Source organism: Scyliorhinus canicula, chromosome 2, assembly GCF_902713615.1.
Source record: "Scyliorhinus canicula chromosome 2, sScyCan1.1, whole genome shotgun sequence".
NCBI lineage: Eukaryota > Metazoa > Chordata > Chondrichthyes > Carcharhiniformes > Scyliorhinidae > Scyliorhinus > Scyliorhinus canicula.
In genome coordinates this window covers 122,438,794-122,454,247 of record NC_052147.1, presented here as the reverse complement: position 1 = coordinate 122,454,247, position 15,454 = coordinate 122,438,794, and the positions used below count along the sequence as shown (strand labels likewise).

Sequence of the window (15,454 nt, the reverse complement as noted above, 5' to 3'; positions counted from 1 at the left end):
TAAGTCATCAGATAATCCATCCATACTTTTGATGAATGTACAGTTTCTGTATTGTTCAATACTTCAAACTTTTTGAAATAAATTGACAAACTGTCTTTTTGCCTCACCTCATCCTCTTGCTCACCTTCAATTTTCTGAAGTTTTGACTGTCAGTTTGAGAGTAACGCTTCATATTGACTGATCTTTCTTGACTTTAATGCAGGTGAAATTTCTGAAAGAGTAGGCATTTTTGTCCTTCTCAGCCCTGGGGGATGAGCTGCCACTGTTCCCTTTGCTGCTCAATGATGGCTACCCCGAGTCCAGAGTAACTGAATGGCTCACTCACCACAGACCTTGTGTTTTTTTTTTGCCAATTTATCTGATCCCGGTAGTGCCTCGTTCCTCACCTAGACAACCTTGCCTCACTGCTGGCTTGGCTGTCAGGTTATGGCATGTCCAGCCTTCCTCAGCCTTGGCCTGGGGCTAGAGTCACCCCTGCTCTTATCGACGATGGCTTGCTTCTGAGTCCCAATCATCTGGCTAGCTCACTATCTCCCTCTCTCGTGACTTTTTTCGCCATTTCACGACAAATTTCATGACGTAAACACAGGAGATCTTCGTCTTGACTACCTCTCTCCCTCCTAGTCACCGCAACATTCATCTGTGTTTCGCCACTCTAAGAAGCCTCAGTCAATCAAATGCAGAGCTCTCAGGCTCTGATTGGTGCCCACAGATACTCACTAGCACAGGGCTCCCCCATTGGCTGGGGCCCTGTGCCTAAGCATGGTGTGTTTCAATGTAAGTCTACCTCTGCCCTCAGAACTGCTCCGCCGATCAGTAAGATCATGTTTTTTTTTGTGTATTTTATTCCAACTTATTCAAACAGTTACAAAACATAAACAATCCGGGGAACACACTCCTCAACTCACAGTTTTACACTCTGTACAAATGTTTCCCCTTTTTCACCCTACATCCCCCCTTCCACCCCACAACGAACAGCTTCTCAAACGTGGCTACGAACAGTCCCCACCGTGCCTTAAAGCCCTCCGCTGAACCCCTCAGGTCAGAATTAATATTTTGCAATCAGAGGATATCGTACAAATCCCCTAACCAGGTCACCATCCTGGGCGGGGCTGCCAACCGCCATTCCAATAAAACTCTCCGCTGGGCAATCAGAGAGGCGAAGGTCAAGATGTCGGCCTTCCTCTGTTCCATCAGCTCTGGCTTCTATGACATCCCGAAAATCGCCACCTTTGGGTCCAGCCTGACCTCCACCCCCACAATCTTTGCTCGCGTCCTGAACACTCCAGTATCTCTCTAACTTCTCACAGCCACAGAACATATGCGCGTGGTTCACTGGTCCTCGCCCACACTTCTCACAATCATCTGCCACTTCCTGGAAGAAACCACTCATCCTCGGCCGAGTCATAAGTATCTTGTACCACCTTGAACCGTATCAGGCTCATCCTCGCACATGAGGAGGTCAAATTCACCCTACTCAGTGCCTCACTCCACACTCCCCATCCTATCTCCCCCCCCAACTCCTCCCATTTCTCCTTGATCCTCACTGCCTGCGTACTCCCTGCTCTCCCAGACATCTATATATGTCCCCAATCCTGCCCTCCCCTTCCACATCCAGAAGCAACAAACATTCCAACAGGGCATACTTCGGCAGCCTGGGAGACCCTTTCCACACCTTTTGTGCAAAGTCCCTTACTTGTAAATACCAAAATCCATTTCCCTTTGGGAGCTCTACCCTCCCCCTCAGCTCCTCTATGCTTACGAGCCTCTCTTCCAGATACAAATCCCTCGTCCTCATCAGCCCCATGTTTCTCCACTTTCTATACATACCATCCGTCTCCCCCAGATTAAACCCATGGTTCCCACATAACAGTGTCAACATCGACACCCCTTCTATCCTAAAGTGTCTCCTCAGCTGGTTCCACACCCTAATCGTGGACTGTGTAACCGGGCTCTCCATATATCTACTTGGAGTAGCGGTAGCGCTGCCGTCACCATGGCCCCCAGGCTGGCCCCCCGACAGGACTCTTCCTCCATCCTAACCCATTCTACCCCCTCTCCTTCGCACCATCCCTCACCTTATCCAGATTCGCTGCCCAATAGTAATGCAGCAGGTTTGGTAACGCCAACCCCCCTTCTGCCTCTGTAGCAGGGCCCTCTTCACCCTGGGCATCTTCCCTGCCCATACAAACTCCAAAATGGCTTTATCCAACTTCCGAAAAAGGCCTTTGGAACAAAAATCAGCAGCGTCTGGAATATGAATAAGAACCTTGGCATGACATACATTTTCACCATTTAAACTCTCTCTGTCAGCGTTACATGCAGTGTATTCCTCCTTCACCTCCTCCACCAAATTTGTTAGGTTCCACGTATGTAGCATCACCCATTCCCCCGACACCTGGATCCCCAAATACCTAAACCTACCCCTGGCTACCCTAAACGTTAGCCCCCTAAACTGGCTCTCAGACCCAACTCGTTCACTGGGAGCACCTCACTTTTCCCCCACATTCAGCTTATAACCTGAGAAGGTCCCAAACCTCTCTAATGGACTCATAATTCCACCATACCCTCCAGGGGATCTGACACATATATAATAGCAGGTCATCTATGTACAGCAACACCCGGTGCTCCCTACTACCCCATATAATCCCTTGCCCAATCTGCTGACCCCCTGAAGTCCATTGCCAAGGGCTCTATTGCTGGTGCAAACGGTATCGGTGACAGCGGACCTCGTTCCCCTGTGCAATCCGTAACTCCGTGAGCTCATCTTATTGGTCCGTACGCTCACCACCAGGGCCACGCACAACAGACACATCCATGTCACAAACCCAAATCTTCCCAGGATCTTGAACAGGTACGCCACTCCACCTGGTCAAAATGCCTTCTCCGCTTCCATAGACACCACCACCTCCAGTACCCATCCCCTCGACAGGGTCATGATTGTTAGCTTCTGGCTGCTGTTCAGTAAAGAGTCAAGAGTTCTGCTCCTTTCCCAAGACACCTTTATTTTCCTTGGACACACTCTATACAAAACTCCATCACCACATCACATCAAACAAGTGTCGCCTGCAAACTCTTTACCTATCAGTGTTAATTATTGGGTACTTAACATCACCACGAACAGGTGCCAGAATGTGACGACTAGGGACTTTCCACAGTAACTTCATTGAAGCCTACTTGTGACAACAAGCAATTATTATTATTATATTACTTAAGAGTTGCCTGCCCTTCATGAAACCCGTTTTATCCTCTGCAAGCACCCCGGGATGCATCCTTCATCCTCCCCACCACTAACTTAGCCAGCACTTTCACTTCAGTGTTTAACAGTGATATGGACCTGTATGACCCACACTCTAAGGGGTCCTTCTCTTTGTTTGGTATTAGCATAATCATCACTTGTGTTATTGTCTCTGGCAGCTCCCCCTTCTCCAGCATCTCGCTAAATGCCTCCAGCAGGTGTGATACCAATTCTGCTGCAAACTCCTTGTAAAGTTCCAACGGGTAACCCCCTAATACACCCTCTTATACTCTCCATTACCTGCCTCAGCCCTAAAGGCTCCTCTAGCGCCTGCCTCCTCTCCTCATCCAGCTGTAGAAATTCCAGCCTGTCTAAGACCCGTCCCACATCCCCCTCTTCACTCCCCAGGGTCTGCCCTATACAGTTCCTCGTAATATCCCCTGAACGCCACGTTTATCTTCTGTGGCTCTGACACCATCTCCCCCATCCCTGTCCGTACCCTTGAGATTTCCTTGGACACGATATGCCTCTGCAGCTGATGACCCAAATGCGACTTGCCTTTTTTCCATATTCATACTGCAGCCCTGTCGCCCTCCATAGCTGCCCAACCACCTTTCTCCTCATCAACCTGTCGAACTGTCACTGTAGATTTTTCCTTTTCATCAATCCATCCGCAGTGGGGCTCTCAAAAACCCCCCATCCACCTCGACTATCTCGCTCAATAATCGTTCGTACTCTTCTCTCCTTTTCCTATCTTCATGTGCCTTGAATGAGATACAATCCTCACGTACTCCGCCCACACCAGCACCTCACGGTTCACCACAAAAAAAAATCAATTCTGTAGTCTGCCTTACACATGTGCGAGAATACGGGCTACTCCCTCTCCCCTGGGTTCTTAAATCTCCACAGATCCACCATAGCCATCCTTTCCATAAACCCTCCCAGCTCCATTGTCATCTGCAGCCTTCCCATTGACCTAGGGCTCGACCTGTCCACCCTCGGCTCCAGAACACAACTAAAGTCCCCTCCCATAATCAACTGATGTGTGGCCAAGTCCAGAATCATTCCCAACAATACCCTCACAAACATCACACTGTTCTAATTCAGTGCGTATACATTCACTAGCACCACCAGCGTCCCCTCCAAAACCACACTCACCATCACATAGACCCCACCTGGGTTCCTCACTTACTTCACACTCATAAATACTCAGCAGAATGGTCACCCACCCGTGACTTTGTGTCAAACCGCGAGTGAAATATCTGGCCCACCCATGCTTTTCTGAACCTGACCTGGTCCCTCACGTGGAGGTGCGTCTTCTGCAGAAAGACCACCCCATCCTTTAGACTCCTTAGATGTGCAAAGACCCATGATCTCTTCACAGCGATTGTGCCCCCGGACGTTCCATGTTATCAGCCTTACCAGAGACTTGCGCCTCCATTCCCCTCTACTGTCCGCCATCCTTCTCTACTGGCTTTGTCCCCTTTAATTTCACCCTTTAGTTAGCCCTTCCAAGATTGCCCCCTTCTCTACCCCTGGACTTTATCAAAGACCTTACTGAAGTCCAAATAAACTACATCTACCACCCTGCCCTCATCAACCTTCCTGGTCACTTCATCAAAGAACCTTAACAAATTTGTGAGGTATGAGCTCTCATGCACAAAACCATGCTGACTACACCTAATCAAACCCTGTCTTTCCAAATGCATGTATATCTTATCCCTCAGAATCCTCTCTCGTAACTTACCCTCCACAGATGTTAGGCTACACGGTCTATAATTCCCAGGTTTTTCTTTGCAGCTCTTCTTAAATAAGGGCACAACATTTGCTACCCTCCAGTCTTCTGGTACCTGACACGTGGCTAACGATGATGCCAATATCTCAGCTAAGACTCCCGCAATTTCTTCTCTAGCTTCACGCTGTGTTCTTGGATATACCTGGTCAGGACCAGGAGGTTTATCCTCCTTCATACCTTTTAATACATCCATCACCTCTTCTACTGTAATGCACACTGTCCCAATATATCATCACTAACCTTCCAAGGTTCCCAATTCTTCATGTCTTTCTCCACAGTAAACATAGAGGAGAAATATTCATTGGGAACCTTGTCCATCTCCTGCAGTTCCACACATATCTGTTCACTTTGGTCCTTGAGGGGTCCTATTCTCTCTCTAGTTATTCTTTTTCCTTTAATATACTTAAAGAATCCCTTTGAATTCACCTTAATCCGCTGAGCCAAGGCCCCCTTTTTGCCCTCCTAATTTCCTTCTTGAGTTCACTCCTGTTTCCCCTGTATACCTCCAGGGAATCCCTTGATTCCAGCTGCTTGCACATGAGCAACGCCTCCTTCTTTACCTCCATATGTTTTGTCAACCAGGGTTCCCTACTCCTGCCAGCTTGTCCTTCACCCTAACAGGAACATATAGACCCTGAACTCTAGTTATTTCACTTTTAAACATCTCCCACTTGCCAGAGGCCGCTTTGCCCTCAAACAAGCTACTCCAATCAAACCTTGCAAGCTACTGTCTAATTCCATCAAAATTCAACTTGCTCCAATTTAGAACTTGTGCCTGTGGACCAGTTTTGCCCCTTTCCATAACTATTTTAAATGATTAATTAATAGATCTATGGTCACTGCTCCCAAACTGGTCCCCAACCCAAACATCAGTCACTTGCCTTGCCCTACTTCCCAAGAGTAGGTCAAGTTTTGCCCTTTCCTGAGTAGGACCCTCCACATACTGCCTGAGGAAACTTTCCTGAACACATTTAACAAATTCCACCCCATCTAAGCCCTTAACACTCTGGCAGTCCCATCTATGCTAGGAAAATTAAAATCTCTTACTATGAGAACACTATTTCTCCTGCAAGTCTCCCCAATCTCCCTGCGTACTTGTTCTTCTAATTTCCATTGACTATTTGGGGATGAATAATACAACCCCAATAAGGTCACCATCCTCGTCTTATTTCTTAGTTCCAGCTACAAAGCGTTGCTGGATAATCCCTCGGTCATTTCATCTCTGACTGCTGCTGTGGTGATCCCCTTCAAAAATGCAACTCCCCTTCCTCTCTTTCCTCTACTTCTGTCCCACCTGAAGCACCTGCACCCTGGAACATTAAGCTGCCAGTCATATCCCTCCCTTAGCCTTGTTTCAATTCTGGCGATACTATCCTAGTTCCACATACCTATCCATGCCCTGAGTTCATCAGCCTTACCTGTCATCACCTCTTGCATTGAAATAGATGCAATTTAATCCAACAAGTTTCCCCTGCTGTACTCCTGCCTATTATGTCTATTCAACTGGCTGTTGCTGCGTACTACATCTCCTTTAAGCCCCTCATTTGCTTCCCTACTGCTGAGGATCCCAGCCCCCTGCCAATCTAGTTTAAACCCTCCCTTGTAGCACTAGCAAATCTATCTCTGAGGAACTCCACAAATCCTGCCCCGGCATCAACAATTAGTCTCAGGAACGGATATTCCGGCCACATATGGATCACCTCTCATTCTTCCAAATTCCAATGAGTATAGGCCCAACCTGCTCAACCTATAACATATATAATCTTCATTAGTGTCACAAGTAGGCTAACATTAACACAGCAATGAAGTTACTGTGAGAATTCCCTAGGCACCGTACGGGTATACTGAGGGAGAATTCGGAATGTCCAATTCACCAAACAGTATGGGCGCGATTCTCCCAAACAGGGAGAAATCGTAAGGCTGGCGTCAAAAACGGGCGGGTTTGATGCCAGCCTCCCCCCCCCCCCCCCCCCGACCGGGAACCGATTCTGGTCCCCGGTCGGGGCTAGCATGCCGCGGCCGTGAACTCCGGCATCGCGGGCTTAACGAATTTCGTTAAGCCCGCTTGCCAGTTTGCGACGGCTGACGCGTCATATGACGTCAGCCGCGCATGCGCGGATTGGAAGACTCCAACCCGCGCATGCGCGGGTGACGTCATCGTGCATTTGCGCGAAACCCGCGCATGCGCAGGCCGGGATGCCCCTCAGCCGCCCCGCAAATTGATACAGCGGGGCGGCGGAAGGACAAAGAGTGCGCGGGAATCGGACCCGCTGCCCGCGATCGGTGCCCACCGATCGCGGGCCCATGGCACCCTTGGCACTGCCGTGCCAATCGGTGCCATGGTTGGCAAGATCCGAACTTTACGGCCGTTTTTACGAACGGCCAGACCAGGTGTGTTTGCCGTTCGTAAAAACGGCCGTAAAGGGCTTGGACTTCGGCCCATCGGCCAGCTGAGAATCGCTGCTTGCCATAAAAAAACGGCGGCAGCGATTCGTGTCGGGAGTCGGGCGTGGGGGGGGGGGGGGGGGGGGAGAATAGCGGGAGGTTGTCAGACTAGCGTGGCCGTAAAAATTTACGACCCCCGCTATTCTCCGCACCGTCGTGAGTGCGGAGAATTGCGCCCCATGTCTTTCGGGACTTGTGGGAGGAAAGCGGAACACCCGGAGGAAACCCACACAAACATGGGGAGAATATGCAGACTCCGTATAGAACGTGACCCAAGCCAGGAATCGAACCCGGGACCCTGGTGCCATGAAGCAACAGTGCTAACCACTGTGCTACTGTGCTTCCCTCATCTCAGGAATCATCCCAGGGATTCCTGAACCCTGCATTAGTTCACTAGTGGCCAAAGATAGACATCTGGGAGATTTTAAGATTTTAAGCATCAGTGGGAAAGAGAGCAGGTGGCCAGACCAGGACTTGCCAAGGCAGGGTATTTTTTAAATCTCATCTGTGTATGTTCGGCCTGCATCACCTTTAGTGCAAGTAGCTGACAGGTGCACATTTGTGGGATCTGTGGCTACAGCCTCAGTGCTTGCCGAACATTCAGACATTTCACCTGGCAACTGATTCAAAGTGACTGCTTCCAAGCGGAAAGTGCAACACTGCAGTGCTGTGGCTATTATTAGCTACAATAGTTCTCCGGCATAGGAGTTCTAACTGATCCAGGGCCAGTGGGAAATGGAGCTGGGAGTTTACAGATAGGTGTTATGTTCTGTGTCGTGGCCTTGGTAAAGATGCACACAGAACATCTAGGCCGGGATTCTCCCCTACCCGGCTGGGCGGGTGGTCCCGGCGGGACGGAGTGGCGTGAACCACTGTGGAGTCGGGCCTCCCCAAAGGTGCGGAATTCTCCGCACCTTTAGAGGCTAGGCCCGCGCGCCGGAGTGGTTGCCGCTCCACCGGCCGGCGCGAACGGCCTTTGGCGCCCCGCCAGCCAGAGCCGAAAGGCCTTCGCTGGCTGGCGGAAGTCCGCACATGCGCCGGTGCGTCAGCAGCTGCTGACATCATACCGGCGCATGCACTGGGGAGGGGGTCTCTTCTGCCCCCACCACGGTGAAGACCATGGGGGGGAGGGGGTGGAAGAAAAAGAATGCCCCCACGGCACAGGCCCGCCGGCCGATCGGTGGGCCCTGATCGCAGGCCAGGCCACCGTGGGGGCACCCGCCGGGGTCAGATCGCCCCGCGACCCCCTCCAGGACCCCGGAGCCCGCCCGTGCCGCCAATCCTGCTGGTACCAGAGGTGGTTTAAACCACGCCGGCGGGAAAGACCTGTCAGCGGCCCGGGGGCCCGCTGACCGGCGCGGCGCAAAACCCGCCCCCGCCGAATCTCGGGGGGCGGAGAATTTGGGACACGGCGGGTGCGGGATTGACGCCTGCCCCGGGCGACCCCCCGGGGGGTCGGAGAATTCCGCCCCTAGTTCTTTGACAGATAAGATAATTTATCAACAAAATGAGCACGTGGAAAGATAACTAACAAACTATATTACAAACGGTAATGAATAAATGAATTCTCCTGGAGCTACTTCGAATGTGACTAGCCTCTAGTACGACTTACTACCAATCAGTGGAGTCACATGGTGGATCGCCACCCCTACCTGCTGGTTGGAGGTCGTACATCCAACTATATCCATTGCTATGCATATCACCACAGTAGGATCCTCCTCACTCCAGGACAGACCAAATCCAGGGAAGGGGGCTTATCATCAGAATAATGAGAACTTCATTTGTTAATTTTGTTTTGCAGGGAGAATTTCAGACTGAGGTGATCCTCAGGGGACATGTTGGTTTTTTCAAGCAGTCCCAGACCTGCTTTCACCATGCCGCTGGCTTTCCATGGCATCTCTTCCACCAAGGACTCCCGGAATATGTCCAGCCAGAGTTGGCAACTCTACCAGTGAACTGTCTCTGAACTGCTTCAAATTGTATGCCTCTCCTTGGCCTGGTGAGTGAGAACAGGAATAGAAACTCTGTGCACTCCCACACATAGCTGAATAAAAATATTGACCAACACTTCCCACCCAGACTCGCTCATGAGAAACAGATACTTAAGTGAGACATTGCAGAGCAATAATGAGGCACCATCAATTTCAGATCAGAAAAGGGGGAGAAGAAAAATGCCTGGAAAATTCTGATAAATAAGTGAAATGAAAATCTTTGGTGCCTTTAAGTCACATTGACATATTGTTGTTGTGCATTGTAAAGATGATTCTTGTTTAGTTTACACTGCACATTGATATGAAGTAGTGCATTTTAGCAGCTTTGTCTGGCCTGTTTGTACTTGTAATAAAAATGGGGCCCTACAAAATTTCACTCAATACTTCCAACACAACAGTGAAAACGGAGGTGTTGATAGATAGTGCAGCTGAGGCAATGAACTGGGAATGGGAGACATAAACATTGAGAAACCAGAGCTGAACATATCTCAGTTGTAACCTTGGCCTCTCTGAAAAGAGCCTGAGAATATCATGGCTGATTTCCACAGTTGCGTAAACAAATTTTCCAGTGTAAAAACAGAAAACTTTGAGCTCTTGAAGAGATGACAAGTATTAACATTTCAACAGCTACTGCATGCATGAATGCAAAGGTGGAGATAAAAGGCATCAGATTTTCTGGATACTTATAAATAAATATTCTATTTATATTTTTCATGTTTGGAAAATTGAGAGAGATCTTAATCACTACTATAATTATACACAAACCCTGTCAGATTTGTAGAATCTCCGGTCGGATACAGTAGGGTTACTTGCATTGGCTGTTTTGTTAACAGGGCTGCTTGAAATGTTGATTGTGGACTCCGTCTAAGCAACAAGCCTTGGCAATCCAGGTTCTGAAATCTAGGCAACAGTGGGTGAATTTTCCCATAAATTGTCAAGAGAGTGTCAGACACTGACTGAAATAGGGCGTGTATCTCTCCAGATGCCCAGCTGAATTTTCAGGCCAGATTTTCTGGCACTTAGTCCAACGAAAATGTTGGTGTGCGGATTATGCCATCACTCTGAGGCCTTGTCGAACCTGCAAGGCTTGCTCCACAGATATCAGGGTGCCATCTTTAATGGACGCCTGATCAGTCCTGGAATAAACTCCTCTCGCCCCTTCACGGACACAGAGGGCCCCGGATTCCCCACAGCATCGGGTGACCACCCACACCATGGAGGTACCGGGGATTCTCTTTCCCCCTCCACCCTCACGACCACATGGAGGCATCAGGAGGTCGATTTCCCTCCCCCTCCCTCCCTCCCTCCCCATCACATAAATACACAAGTACAGTGGGCTCTCTTTCCCCGTTCGCACACAACCAAATGGAGGTATCAGGGACTCTCTTCCCCCCCTCCCCTCACTCCCACCACGGCAGTATCGCAGGCACTCTCGCCTTCAAAGCCATCATCCCCCTCACAGGTGTGTTCCACTCCCCTCCTCAGCCAAGCTCCCCCCCCCCCCGCTTCATAGGCACGTCCCCTCCCTATCACAGGCATCAGCCTCCACACCTCCCCCCCCTCCCCCCCCCCCCCCCCCCCCACCCCACCACCCCCATTCCCTTATTACACATAAGGGCAATGCCAACCTGTGACGGGGAAGTGTGAACCTATGTTGGGGGCAATGCCACGGTACATCCTGTCCCTCTCTCCCTGGGACTATACTTATCTTCCGATGGATCCCCTCAACTGAATTTGTATAAAGCAGTTATAATAAGGTGAGGGATCTGTATTTGGAAGAAGGGTTCACCAGTCTGGAGGAGCTAAGGGAGAGGGTAGAACTGCCAAGGGGTAATGAGTTCAGGTATGTGCAGGTTAGAGACTTTGCGGGAAAGGTTTGGAGGAGGTTTCCCAGGTTGCCGGGATACACCCTGCTGGAGCGAATTCTGTTTCTGAATGTGGAAGGGGAGGGAAGAATTGGTGATATATATAAGTAGCTGGGGAAGCAGGGAGGCGAGATCAAGGAGAAATGGGAAGCGGAGTTGGGAATGGAGATAAATTGGGGAGTTTGGAGTGAGGCACTGCGAAGGGGAAACGGGACCTCCTCTTATGCAAGGATGAGCCTGATACAGTTTAAGGTGGTGCACAGGGTGCATATGACTTGGGCGGGAATGAATGGGTACTTTCAGGGGGTAGCAGATGAGTGTGAGATGTGTGGGCGGGGGCCAGCGAATCATGCGCACATGTTTCGGGGTTGTGAAAAATTGGGAAGATTCTGGACTGGAGTGTTCACAGTCTTAGCCAGGACAGTGGAGCAGGGAGTGGACCCGGACCCTTTGATGGAGATATTTGGGATTTCAGAGAAGCCGGAGCTCATGGAGATGAGGAAGGCCGATGTTTTGGCTTTCGTCTCTCAGATTGCACGCTGGCGAACTTTACTCGAGTGGTGGTCGTCATCGCCACAGGGTGGGGGGAGAGGGGGGGGGGGAAGAGAGAGGGCATGATGTGGTGGGGAAGCCCATTACTGATATTAAAATGTACTAAAATGTATTTAAATGCCACCAGTGAGGGATGGGGAAAGTCAATGAGATCTCGCTGGCAGAATCTTCTTTCCCGACTCCCGCAGGATTTTGCCCCGCGTTGACGTTTACACTTGTGGTGGCCACGGGCTCAAAACTCCGGCCAGTTTGTACTTACGTCTCAATTTCTTTCTCATTCTTCCTGAACGTGTCTTTCTCCATTTCTCCCTGTGCATGTGCTTGAATTGTCTATTCCACCACTTGTCCACCATCCCCGCTCACCCGCCCACTCATTCTGCCAGTTTGCACAATGGTAGAATTTGGTTTGATTGCTTTTCAGGCATAACGGGTAAACAATAATGACAAATGAAGCAATGGGTGAACCATATCCCCAGTGTGGGCCAGTACTCCAGCCAGTACCAACCTTGTCGGGCTTATTTTTTGCATGTAGCAGGCAGCTGCTCAAAACAGGCAAAACAATGAGAGGTCTTTTTGGCCCCCTTGTTGGAAATTTATAATATGCTTAGAATAAATAAACATTTAGTAGTCAGCCTGAAATAAGTAAAAGAACAGGTGAGTAGTGCATGTTTAGGCTTGCTAGAAACAGTTTGGAATTTTTTTGCAGGAGAAGTGAAAACCAAAGGCGAGATTTTCCCACCGTGTTTTGCCCTGCACCGATCGCATTGCACAGGGAGTATCGTGGGAGAGGCCCAAAACGGGCTTCGTGCTAAGCGCAAAACCGTGTGCAAGTCACCTGACTTGAAGCGCCTGGTGCGATCTGGATCATGCCCTGGCTGGGCGTGTTCCAGGTAAGGGGTATAGTGCTACCTTGATGATATACTAATTTCTGGTATGAACAGGAATATTTAAGTAACTTAGAAGCCACATTGAAGCGCCTTCAGATGCATGGTCTTCGTGTCTGGAAATGTAAATGTGACTTCCTTTAAACATCAGTCCAATATTTAGGAAATGTTATTGATAGCAACCATTTACACAAGGCACCTAAGAAGATGAAGGCGATTATAGAGGCCCCATGAGCAACGAATGTAACACAGGAAAGATCAGTCCGAGGATTATTTAACCACTATGGGAAATTCAGCCTCAATCTAACAACTCTACTTAGATCATTACATACTATGTTGTGCATAAAACAAGCATGTCAATGAACACCAGAGTGCGAAAAAGCATATCAATCAAAGAAGCACTGAAGAAGTCTGAGTGTTGGTACATTTCAACCCAAAGATACTATTAAAACTTGCCTGTGATGCCTCGCTGTATGGAGTTGGGGTGATGGTGTCACACATACTTACCTTCAGGGGAATCATCATAGAATTAACAGTGCAGAAGGAGGCCATTCGGCCCATCGTGTCTACACCGGCTCTTGGAAAGAGCACCCTACCCAAGGTCAACACCTACACCCTATCCCCATAACCCAGTAACCCCACCCAACACTAAGGGCAATTTTGGACACTAAGGGCAATTTATTATGGCCAATCCACCTAATCTACACATCTTTGGACTGTGGGAGGAAACCGGAGCACCCGGAGGAAACCCACGCACACACGGGGAGGATGTGCAGACTCCGCACAGACAGTGACCCAAGCCGGAATCGAACCTGGGACCCTGGAGATGTGAAGCAATTGTGCTATCCACAATGCTACCGTGCATTGGAAGAAAGACCAATAGCATTTGCATCATGTACTTTAACAGCTGCCGAGCCAAACTATGCTCAGTTGGGGAAGCAGGCACTGAGTTTTAATTTTGGTGTGAGAAAATTTCACCAATACCTCTGTGACTTCACATTGCTGATGGTCCATGATTACCAGCTATTTTTCAGCCATTAAGGTATTCCTTCATTGGCAGCAAGCAGACTTCAATGGTGGTCTTTAAAATCTGCACATTCTTACGAGATCAAATTCCATCAGTCAGAGAACCATGCTAATGATGACGCATTGCCATGTTTGCCTTTGACCGCTAGTCAGATACCATCCAGTAGTGAAAATATCTTCTTTTGTGCGCAGTTATAGCATGTTCCAGTGATTGCATTCAGGTCCAAGGACAGACCAGGAATGATCACGTGATGGGGAAGATACTGGAAATGGTGTTAAAAGAGGGAACAATGAGGACGCATCCTGAATTAAATCCTTATGTTTCCAGAAAACCCGAGTTGACAGTACAGGGGGGATGCCTTTGTGGAGGATGAGGATAATAATTCTTCCAAACTTACAACAAATTGTTTTGGAACAATTACATGAAGGACACTCAGCTATAGCTTTAAGAAAGAATTCACACAGAGATACTTCTGATGGCCAGGAATTAGTGCTCAGGTAGAGGAAAAAGCGGGACTGTGCCAGTCATGGGCGCGGGTATGGAACGCACCATTACATCCATGGGAGTGGCCTAAAATGCCTTGGCAACATCTACACATTGACTTTGCAGGTCCATACAAGGGGCACATGTTCATGGTCATCGTAGACGTGCAGTCCAAGTTGCTTGAGGTGGTCTTGATGAAGTCAACAACCACGGCACAAACCATCGAAAAGCTCGATGCGATTTTCGCCACATTTCGGAAACCAGAACAAATTGTGAGTGACAACGGTCCACAATTCACAGTTTGAGGACTATTAAAGATGAGTGGTATCCAACACATTAAATTCACACCTTACCAACCATCCATGAATTGTTTAGCAAAAAAGTCTGTCTGTCCCTGATGCTTGCACTGAAAGTCTCCAAGGACCAAGGTTAATTAACTTGCTGTCTGAGCAGTTTCTTGGTGACATATTTGGAATTCTCTACCGCAGAGAGCTCAGTCACTGAGTGCGTTTAAAGCAGAGATTGACAGATATCTAAATACTATTAACATAAAGGGTTATGGGATAGTGTGGGGGAAAGACATTGAAGTGGATGATCAGCCATGATCGTATTGAATGGCGGAGCAGGTTCGATGGGCTGAATGGCTTACTCCTGCTCCTCTGTTCCAATGTAACACAACCTCATGGCAACACTCCACATTTTATACAGACCGTTTATGACTACTTTCCAACACAAACTCCATGAAATTAAGCATTTACATGACATCAATGGGACTCCAGTTAAATGATGCAAATGCAGAACAAGTGCTTCTATTACTGGGACAAAAAAGCAGACTGGGAGTCAGAGTAGGTAGGGCTTCTTTTTTATGCGGGTTGATTAGGTGTAAACAATCAGGAAATCAATCCCAGTGAGTCTGGTGGCATCACAGAGACAAACTGAGTGACACAATTCATTGTGAAACAACTTGACCAATCGACAAGAAAATAGTAACACTTCTTTAATCTTACAATTTTGCCATTTTACTATGGCTTATTTTTAAATTGCCAGGAAGATTCACTCAGTTACTAATTGATCGTAAACCGTTCATAGCATCGTAATGAGAGGATATTCCACCACTTGCAGGCTCTCTCATTCAGGATTCCCCAAAACATTTTTGTTACTCGGTTCGAATGAA

The 15,454-nt window shown here is 48.7% G+C and overlaps 1 long non-coding RNA gene across 2 annotated transcripts; it reads left to right on the top strand.

Annotated features, from left to right (window-relative positions):
- The first annotated feature begins 720 nt into the window (after nt 1–720).
- On the top strand, nt 721–14,727 carry LOC119962400. Of its 2 annotated transcripts, XR_005459864.1 has the most exons (3): nt 721–816; nt 9,280–9,477; nt 14,407–14,727. It is a non-coding gene; the product is annotated as an uncharacterized LOC119962400 (long non-coding RNA). The 2 variants fall into 2 exon arrangements; XR_005459863.1 differs by lacking the exon at nt 14,407–14,727 and having other exon boundaries at nt 9,280–9,545.
- Nucleotides 14,728–15,454: the final 727 nt, after the last annotated feature.